We start from the raw sequence: 10,074 nt of genomic DNA, 5'->3' as shown, positions 1-10,074 counted from the left end.
GGATGGACTGGTTGGATCTCCTTGCAGTCCAAGGGATTCTCAAGAGTCTCCGCCAACACCACAGTTCAAAAGCATCAATTCTTTGGCCCTCAGCCTTCTTTATAGTCCAACTCTCACATCCATACATGACTACTGGCAAAACCATAGCTTTGACTAGACAGACCTTTGTTTGCAAAGTAGTGTCTCTGCTTTTGAACATGCTGTCTAGGTTGACCATAACTTTTCTTCCAAGGAGCAAGCATCTTTTAATTTCATGTCTGCAGTCACCATCTCCAGTGACTTTGGAGCCCCCCAAAAATAAAGTCTGTCAGTGTTTCCATTGTTTCCCCATCTATTTGCCATGAAGAATTACTCACAGTTCTGGAGGCCAGAAGTCCAAGATCAAGGCGCCAGCAGATCTCGTACCTGGGTCATAGATGGCAGTCTTTTCACTGTGTCTCACATGGAGGAAGGGGTAAGTAATCTCTCTGGGGCCTCTTTAATGAAGGCATAGATCTTGTTCATCAAGGTTCTGCCCTTGTGTCCTAATCCCCGACTCCCCAAAGATCTCACCTCCAGATAACAGCATGATGGGAATTTGGTTTCAACATATTAACTTCCAGGTAACACAAACATTCAGTTTATAGCAACATTCCCCCAAAGCTAGGATATAAAAATAAAAATTAATCAAGAACCAGGAAAAAATAAACTCAACACAAATCAGAAAAAGCAACCAACAAATCCCAAAGACATACAGTGTATGTTCCCCAACCACAGAGGAATCTAACTGGAAGTCAACAATGTCAAAAAAATTCTTTAAGGACTTGAAAATTAAACACTTATAAATAATCCCTGAGTCAAAGAATAATTCTTAAGGAAAATAGAAATACATAGAGCTTAATGACAACAAAAATACCATATGTCAAATTACATAGGACACAGCTAAATCAGTGCAGAGTTAAATTTTTAATATTAAATCCTTAGATTAGAAAGGAATAATCAAAAATCAATAATTTCCCACATCAAGAAATTAACAAAGGGCAAAATTCTATGCAAGAAGAAAGTAAACAAAAGGAGCAGAAATTAATAAACTGAAAATAAAGAGCTATAGAGAAGAATCAACAGAAAAGCTGTTTTTTTAATATCAGTAAAACTGACAGACCTCTAAAGAGACCAATAATTTAAAATTTTAAAAACATAGAATTCCAACATCAAGAATGGAAAAAGTAATATCACTATGGATCTTGCAGTCATAATAAGGATAGTAAGGGAATGTCATGAACAGCTGTAGGTACACACATAAATTGGAAACTGAGGAGAAATGGACAAATTCCTTGCAAACCACAAAGTCAAACTACTGAAGTTTAACTAAAATTAAGCAGACAATCCGAGTCGTCCTCTAACCATTAAAGAAGTTGAATTGGCAGTTAAAGAACTCCTGCAAAGGAGATCTCCAGGCCCAGATGGTTCACAGAATTCCACCAAATATTTAAAAGGGAATTGACTCCAAATTTACATAATTTCTTCTAGAAAGCTGAAGAGGAGTCACTCCTCAACTCACCTTATGAATTTAGTGTTACCCTGTTACTAATATCAGGCTGAAGTAGAAAGGAAAAAAAAAATAAATGAAAATGGAAAAACCTAGGTCAATATCTCAAACAAAGCTGCCAAATTCATCAAAAAAATATTTGAAAATCAAACCTGGCAAAGATAATTACCATGAGCAAGTTGTTTTTATTCTAAGTGTGTAAAACTAGTTCAACATTTGAAAAGTCAGTTAATGTAATCCACCATATCAAGAAGATTAAGAAGAAAAACCACATAACTTTAGTAACTGTAGAACAAACATTTGATAAAATCCAATGCCTATGACGATTAAAAAAAAAAACAAAAACAAAAAAAAACTCAGACAACCAGGAGAAGAGCACTTTTTTTCATTCTCACAAATAGCCCACATCTCAGAACCAACAATTGTACATCAAATACTTTCTTGTTTTTGGAATATTTTTGACTTACCATTTGCTGCACCCCCCTACCTCTATGCCTGATGCATCGCTGACATTCTTTAGCCACCCTCTCCTATTTATAAGGTACATGATTACATTGTGCCCACCTGGATAAGGTAGGCTCCACTCCTAATTTAAGGTCACCTGATGACTAACCTAATTATATCTGCAAGTTGCTTTACAGCAGTACCTAGTTTAGTACTTGATTGAATAACGAGGTATAGCAATCTTGGAAATTTAAAGTTATGCCTAAATTCAGAAAAATCTCCATATGGACAGGGACTGCTGCTGCTGCTGCTAAGTCGCATCAGTCGTGTCCAACTCTGTGCAACCCCATAGATGGCAGCTCACCAGGCTCCCCTGTCCCTGGGGTTCTCCAGGCAAGAACACTGGAGTGGGTTGCCATTTCCTTCTCCAATGCATGAAAGTGAAAAGTGAAAGTGAAGTCGCTCAGTCGTGTCTGACTCTTAGTGACCCCATGGACTGCAGCCTACCAGCCTCCTCCGTCCATGGGATTTTCCAGGCAGGAGTACTGGAGTGGGATGCCATTGCCTTCTCCGATGGTCAGGGACAGGAAGTCTTAAAGGATGAATTCTATTTAACTATTTTCCTTTTTCTATTCCTATATTTATTAAATACTTACTGAATATATGTACTCAGATTGTGCCAGATGAAAAGGATAAAGAGGTGAATAAAATCCAGTCCCTGCCTTTGTGGATCTGGTAATCTTGCAGCAAATACCTAGAGGTAAAATTTGTGGTGGATCCCAAGACATGAAAAGACATGATGCAGGAAGAAGAATGCACTGGGGCAAGTGCTGTGACAGCTAAAAAGAGGGCCACCTGAACCAGATTAAAGAAGAACAACGTTTACAATATATAGTTTTCCAGACTTAAGGTTATATCTAAGAAATGGGAGGCAGGTGAAGAAATCTTAAGGCAGGGTATGTGAAGCCTGGATAGAGATAACAGGGATTTCCAAAAAAAGAGTATAGCTCAATGGGAGTGGTTTTGCTGGGAGGTTGGAGAAGGACAGTAATACTCTAGGTTTCTGGTCCATAGTAACCATCCTTGCTGTGTTTCTTATTTGAAATATATAAGATAAATGTTTCTATTTTTTAAATTAATTTATTTTTATTGAAGGATAACTGGTTTACAGAATTTTGCTGTTTTCTGTCAAGCTGAAGAATTTATTTACAGGGCAACAATGGAGAAACAGACATAGAGAATAGACTTATGAACATGGGGGAGGGGAGGAGGGGATGAGATGTATGGAAATGTTTGTATTTTATAAGCAATAACTTTTAAAATTATAATTGTTGATAGTATATTTTCTTTCTGTCATTCTTTTAACTATTGAAGGGAAAGAGGGATGTTGAAAGTTAGGTAAAATTGAGTTATACAAACAAAACAAATATTACCCTATGACCTCTGGGCACATATTTAAGTCCGTCATTTACAGGAACCACTGCAGCGCCCAGTTTGTACAGTTCATACTACTGGGATCCTATTTTTCCTCCCCAAATAAAATTTCCCTCCATAAGGACTTTTCTTTTTCTTTTTAACTTCTCTTAGGAGGAACATCTTGGGGTGAGGAGACATTTCACTGTGGGGCAAGTGAAAGACTCCTGAAGAAAACAGTAGGAGTGACTATTTTGACATTGACCATACTGTCTTAAAATGTTTTGGATGAAAAAAAAAAATGGCCCATGAAAACAAAATCCAGTCTAGCACCAAATATCCTGGTTCCAGGTCAGGAAAACATTGTACTTAGTGCACATGTAATCTAACTGGCTATATTCAAAATGTTCTAGAGATATTATTTTAGGTATAATGTGTGTCATGATCTTCCATTTAAGTCTGAATTTGGCAATAAGGAGTTCATGATTTGAGCCACAGTCAGCTCTCAGTCTTGTTTTTGCTTACTGTATAGAGGTTCTCCATCTGTGGCCGCAAAGAATATAATAAATCTGACTTCGGGATGTGTAATGGCAACCATTCGAGAAGGCAATGGCAACCCACTCCAGTACTCTTGCCTGGAAAATCCCATGGACAGAGGAGCCTGGTAGGCTGCAGTCCATGGGGTCGCTAAGAGTCAGACATGACTGAGCAACTTCACTTTCACTCTTCACTTTCATGCATTGGAGAAGGAAATGGCAACCCACTCCAGTGTTCTTGCCTGGAGAATCCCAGGGACAGGGGAGCCATAGGCTGCCGTCTATGGGGTTGCATAGAGTCACACACGACTTAAGCGACGCAGCAGCAGCAGCAGCAGCAGCAGAGTCTTCTATTGTGTTGTTGGAAGAGGGTGTGTGCTATGACCAGTGCATTCTCATAGCAAAAATCTATTAGCTTTTGTTCTGCTTCATTCTGTACTCCAAGGCCAAATTTGCCTGTTACTCCAGGTATTTCTTGACTACCTACGTTTAGCATGCCAATCCCCAATAATGAAAAGGTCATATTTTTGGGGTGTTAGTTCTAGAAGGTCTTGTAGGTCTTCATAGAACTGTTCAAATTTAGCTTCCTCAGCATTACTAGTTGGGGCATAGACTTGGATTACTGTGATATTGAATGGTTTACCTTGAAAATGAACAGAGATCATTCTGTCATTTTTGAGATTGCATCCAAGTACTGCATTTCAGACTCTTTTCTTGACTATGATGGCTACTCCATTTCTTCTAAGAAATTCTTGCCCACAGTGGTAGATATAATGGTCATCTGAGTTAAATTCACCGATTCCAGTCCATTATAGTTCACTGATTCCTAAAATGTCGACGTTCACTCTTGCCGTCTCCTGTTTGACCACTTCCAATTTGCCTTGATTCATGGACCTAACATTCCAGGTTCCTATGCAATATTGCTCTTTACAGCATCGGGCTTTACGTCCATCACCAGTCACAGGTGGGTGTTGTTTTTTCTTTGGCTGCATCTCTTCATTCTATCTGGAGTTATTTCTCCACTGATCTCCAGTAGCATATTGGAAACCTACCGACCTGGGGAGTTCATCTTTCAGTGTCCTATCTTTTTGCCTTTTCATACTGTTCATGGGGTTCTCAAGGCAAGAATAAAGAAGTGGTTTGCCATTCCCTCTCTGGTGGGCCATCTTTTGTCAGAACTCTCTACCATGCCTGTCTGTCTTAGGTGGCCCTACAAGGCATGGCTCATAGTTTCATTGAGTTAGACAAGGCTGTGGTCCATGTGATCAGCTTGGTTAGTTTTTTATGATCATGATTTTCCATCTGTCTGCCCTCTGATGGAGAAGGATAAGAGGATTATGGAAGCTTTTTGGTGGGAAAGATTGACTGAGGGGAAAGTGGGTCTTGTTCTGATGGGTGAGGCCATGCTCAGTAAATCTGGAAAAAATTGAAGAAAGTAGGGAAAACCACTAGACCATTCAGGTATGACCTAAATAAAATCCCTTAAAATTATACAGTTAAAGTGAGAAATAGATTAAAGGGATTAGATCTGATAGACAGAGTGCCTGAAGAACTATGGATGGAGGTTCATAACATTGTACAGGAGGCAGGGATCAAGACCATCCCCAAGAGAAAGATGTGCAAAAGGCAAAATGGTTGTCTGAGGAGGCCTTACAAATAGCTGAGAAAAGAAGAGAAGCCAAAAGCAAAGGAGAAAAGGAAAGATATACCCATTTGAATGCAGAGTTCCAAAGAATAGCAAGGAGAGATAAGAAAGCCTTCCTCAGTGATCAGTTCAAAGAAATAGAGGAAAACAATAGAATGGGAAAGAATAGAGATCTCTTCAAAAACATTAGAGATGCCAAGGAAATATTTCATTCAAAGATGGGCACAATAAAGGACAGAAATGGTATGGGCCTAACAGAAGCAGACGATATTAAGAAGTGGCAAGAATACAGAGAAGAACTATACAAAAAAGATCTTCATGACCCAAATAACCATGATGTTGTGATCCCTCACATAGAGCCAGACATCCTGGAATGTGAAGTCAAGTGGGCCTTAGGACACATCACTACAAATAAATCTAGTGGAGGTGATGGAATTCCAAATGAGCTACTTCAAATCCTAAAAGATGATGCTGTGAAAGTGCTGCACTCAATATGCCAGCAAATTTGGAAAACTCAGCCATGGCCACAGGAGTGGAAAAGTCAGTTTTCACTGCAATCCTTAAGAAAGGCAATGCCCAAAAATGCTCAAACTACCACACAATTGCACTCATCTCACACACTAGCAAAGTAATGCTCAAAATTCTCCAAGCCAGGCTTCAGTACAACATGAACCATGGACTTCCAGATGTGCACGCTGGATTTAGAAAAACAGAGGAACCAGAGATCAAATTGATAACATCTGTTGCATCATCAAAAAAGCAAGTGAGTTCCAGAAAAACATCTACTTCTACTTTATTGACTATACAAAAGCCTTTGACTGTTGTGGATCACAATAAACTGTAGAAAATTCTGAAATTCTTTGCCAACAAACGTCCATCTAGTTAAAGCTATGATTTTTCCAGTAGTCATGTATGGATGTGAGAGTTGGACTATAAAGAAAGCTGAGCACCAAAGAATTGATGCTTTTGAACTGTGGTGTTGGAGAAGGCTCTTGCGAGTCCCTTGAACTGCAAGGAGACCCAACCAGTCCATCCTAAAGGGAATCAGTCCTGAATATTCATTGGAAGGACTGATACTGAAGCTGAAGCTCCAATACTTTGACCATCCGACATGAAGAACTGACTCATTTGAAAAGACCCTGATGCTGGGAAAGATTGAAGGCGGCAGGAGAAGGGAACGACAGAGGATGAGATGTGTGAATGGCATCATTGACTCAATGGGCATGAAGTTGAGAAAGCTCCAGGAGTTGGTGATGGACAGGGAAGCCTGTCCTGCTTCCATCTATGGGGTCGCAAAGAGTCAGACACAACTCTGCAACTGAACTGAACTGAACTATGTGTCATGAATAGTTTCAAAATGATTTAAGGCTTCAGTTTCAGTTCAGTTTAGTTGCAACTGAACTGAACTGAACTATGTGTCATGAATACTTTCAAAATGATTTAAGGCTTCGTCACTCTTAAATGGACTTCCCAGGTGACACTAGTGGTATAGAACCCATCATCCAATGCAGGAGATATGAGATGCGGGTTTGATCCCTGGGTCAGGAAAATCCCTGAAGGGCATGGCAATCCACCCCAGTATTCTTGCCTGGAGAAGCCCATGGATACAGCAGCCTGACAGGCTACAGTCTATAGGGTCACACAGAAGCTACTTAGCATGCCCACACACTTAAATAGTGCAAAATGAGAGATGATTAGACAAAGGCCATCTTAACATTCAGTTCCAGTTCTAGTTCTTCCAGGAAGTCTTCCCTGACCCTGCTCTCTTTCAGCTATTAATGCTGAGCCAGGGGCCTCCTCTTTTTCTGTCTGACCATAAGGCCCAGTGCTTCTTTCTGTTGTAGCATATGTCTCCTGAAGGTGGGGGAGTGTTGGTATTTTAAGATGGACCTTAGTCCCCACATGAACAATTGAAATGAATATACTTGAAAGTGAAAGTCGCTCAGTTGTGTCTGACCCTTCGCTGTCACGGTCTTCATAGACTGGGACCTGGGGACTAGAGTCGATGAGAAAAGGACGCAGGGGACCCAAGTCTCGAATGAAACAAGGGTACTGTATTTGCAGAAATGCATGCTGATATATATTCAATAAAATGATTACTTGGCCATTAAAAAGAATGAAATTCCACTAGTTGCAACAAAATGGATAGTCTTAAAAGGTCACCGAAGGGAGTCACTGAAGGGAATCCAAGCAGGTACTCTTTCCCATGATCTCAGTCCTGAGAAGTGCATGCAGCTCTGTTTGTTCCTGTTTTCCAGGAATTGATAAGGAACAGAGAGTCCTTGAGAAACAGCACACAAAGGAAGAAAACAACATATTGGATTCCTTAAAGTTGAACATCCCCTGACACTTCGTGACTCTATGGACTGTCTAGTCCATAAAACTCTCTAGGCCAGAATACTGGAGTGGGTAGCCTTTCCCTTCTCAAGGGGATCTTCCCAACCCAGGGATCGAATTGAGGTCTCTGGATTGTGGGAGGATTATTTACCAGCTGAGCCACAAGGGAAGCCCCAAAATACTGGACTGGGTAGCCTATCCCTTCTCCAGCAGATCTTCTCGACCCAGGAATTGAACCAGGGTCTCCTGCATTGCAGGTGGATTCGTTACCAACTGACCTATCAGGGAAGCCCTGAGTACACTTGAAAATTGAGATAAACCCCACATTGGGCCCCTGGTCTGGGAAGTAGGAACTGTCATGTTAGGGAAGACCATACAGAAACCCCTGAAATCACCTGAAAATGAGTCTAAATCAAAACAATACCTTATAATCATGAGGGAGGATATGGTTAAGATTAGTGACATCATCAAACATCTGAAGGATACAGGAGTCATAGCCTTTATATTTCTATTTAATTTTCCAATCTGGACCCTGCAGAAAATGGTCGGATCCTGAAAAATGACTGAATACTACCAAAAGTAGTAATCTTGATTGTAGAAACCGTGTCAGACATGGTATCTTTGTTGCATGTTCAATCGTGTCCAAATCTTTGTGACTCTATGGACTGTAGCCACGAGACTCCTCTGTCCATGGGATTCTCCAGGAAAGAATAGTGGAGTGGGTTGTCAATTCCTTCTCCAGGGGATCTTCCTGACCCAGGAATCAGACCCATGTCTTTTGCCCATGTTGCCTGCATTGCAGGCAGATTCTTTACTGCTGAGCCACCAGGGAAGCCCTTTGCCAGAGCATATTAATAAACCCTCTGATGCATCCCATGCCACCACTGATTCAAGGGAAATACTCTTTTACATTCTAATTAGCAAAGTGTATCAGAAATAATTTTCATTTATATAGAATCAATAGCATGCATTTATAATATCATGGCTCTGTTAACCTTCTTGCACTCTGTAATAATCTGAAGAAAAAAACAAATGTTTTTCCTTGGATTTACTCTTAATTTTCATATATAAGATATAGCAATGTGAATTATATTTATCTTGTAATATATATTTTTTTAAAACTCAGATCTGCACTTACACTAGCCAAATTTTCCAAGAATTAAACAAGGAGGAATCAAGTGGAGATCCTGGGGATTAAACCCAGGATCTTATACATGCAAAACATGTCCTCTACCACTGAGCTACATCCCCAGGCTGGTGTAATGCTTGGTAATAAATCTTGTCAGTGTATAACCAAAGAAATATTCCTGAACCAAAAATTTTACTTAAAAAACAAATACTATGTCATATGGATATAATTTTGATAAAGGAAATTGGAGAATATTATAGACAGTAGTTCAATTATGGCTTCATAAGAAATATAATATTTTATCCTTCATAGAGGGACTAAAGCCACAATTAACAAATGATTTTCAAAGAGGTGAGAGCAGGTTATATCAAGAAAACAAAGACAGAGGTATGATGATCCAGAAATTCATTCCTTTATGAGGATCCAATTAAATTATGTATTATTTACATATTGCATTATAAAAATGATATAAGCTCACTATTGATACTTTAGAATATATATGTATAATATCTGAGATAACAGCTTTTCCACATAAGGTTACTTTTTTCCAGTCTGTCTTTTAGAATGAATTGGATATACAGCTCTCTATTCTGTTTTAGTCCTATTTGCATTATCTAATCTACATTTTCCCCACATTTTTCCCAAATAAAATTTAAAGGTCTGAATTTTACACAATTATATGAATGTGCTCTAATTTATTTTATCCCGTTCCCTACACTTAAATGTTTAAAGTTTTCTATTTCTCCTTCTTATACAATAACTCTGGGGAGGCCATCAGTATTTATTAATATATGTCTGCATTTTTGATTATTTCCTTATAATATAGTCCCCAAAGTGTAATTTCTACATTATAATGATTGAGATTTTTTGAACATTGCTATAGATTGCTGTTTGTCTCCATAAGTTTATAAAATTTGTACTAAAGTTCAAACAGCAATATTTGGTGCTTTTTTTCATAATACCTTGTCATAACTGAGTATCTGTATCCTTTTAGAATTCAATAGGTAACAAATGGTATATCATAAATATTTAGTTTTGCATT

The 10,074-nt window shown here is 39.0% G+C and overlaps 1 long non-coding RNA gene across 1 annotated transcript; it reads right to left on the bottom strand.

The window, feature by feature from the left end:
• Window positions 1–286: 286 nt before the first annotated feature.
• On the bottom strand, window positions 287–2,083 carry LOC123331852. The gene is made up of 2 exons (XR_006548650.1): window positions 1,996–2,083; window positions 287–642 (listed from the first exon to the last, which is right to left on the bottom strand). It is a non-coding gene; the product is annotated as an uncharacterized LOC123331852 (long non-coding RNA).
• Window positions 2,084–10,074: the final 7,991 nt, after the last annotated feature.

Source organism: Bubalus bubalis, chromosome X (genome assembly GCF_019923935.1).
Source record: "Bubalus bubalis isolate 160015118507 breed Murrah chromosome X, NDDB_SH_1, whole genome shotgun sequence".
Classification (NCBI taxonomy): domain Eukaryota; kingdom Metazoa; phylum Chordata; class Mammalia; order Artiodactyla; family Bovidae; genus Bubalus; species Bubalus bubalis.
Note: the sequence above shows the minus strand (reverse complement) of the source record. Positions and strands in the feature narration are given on the sequence as shown.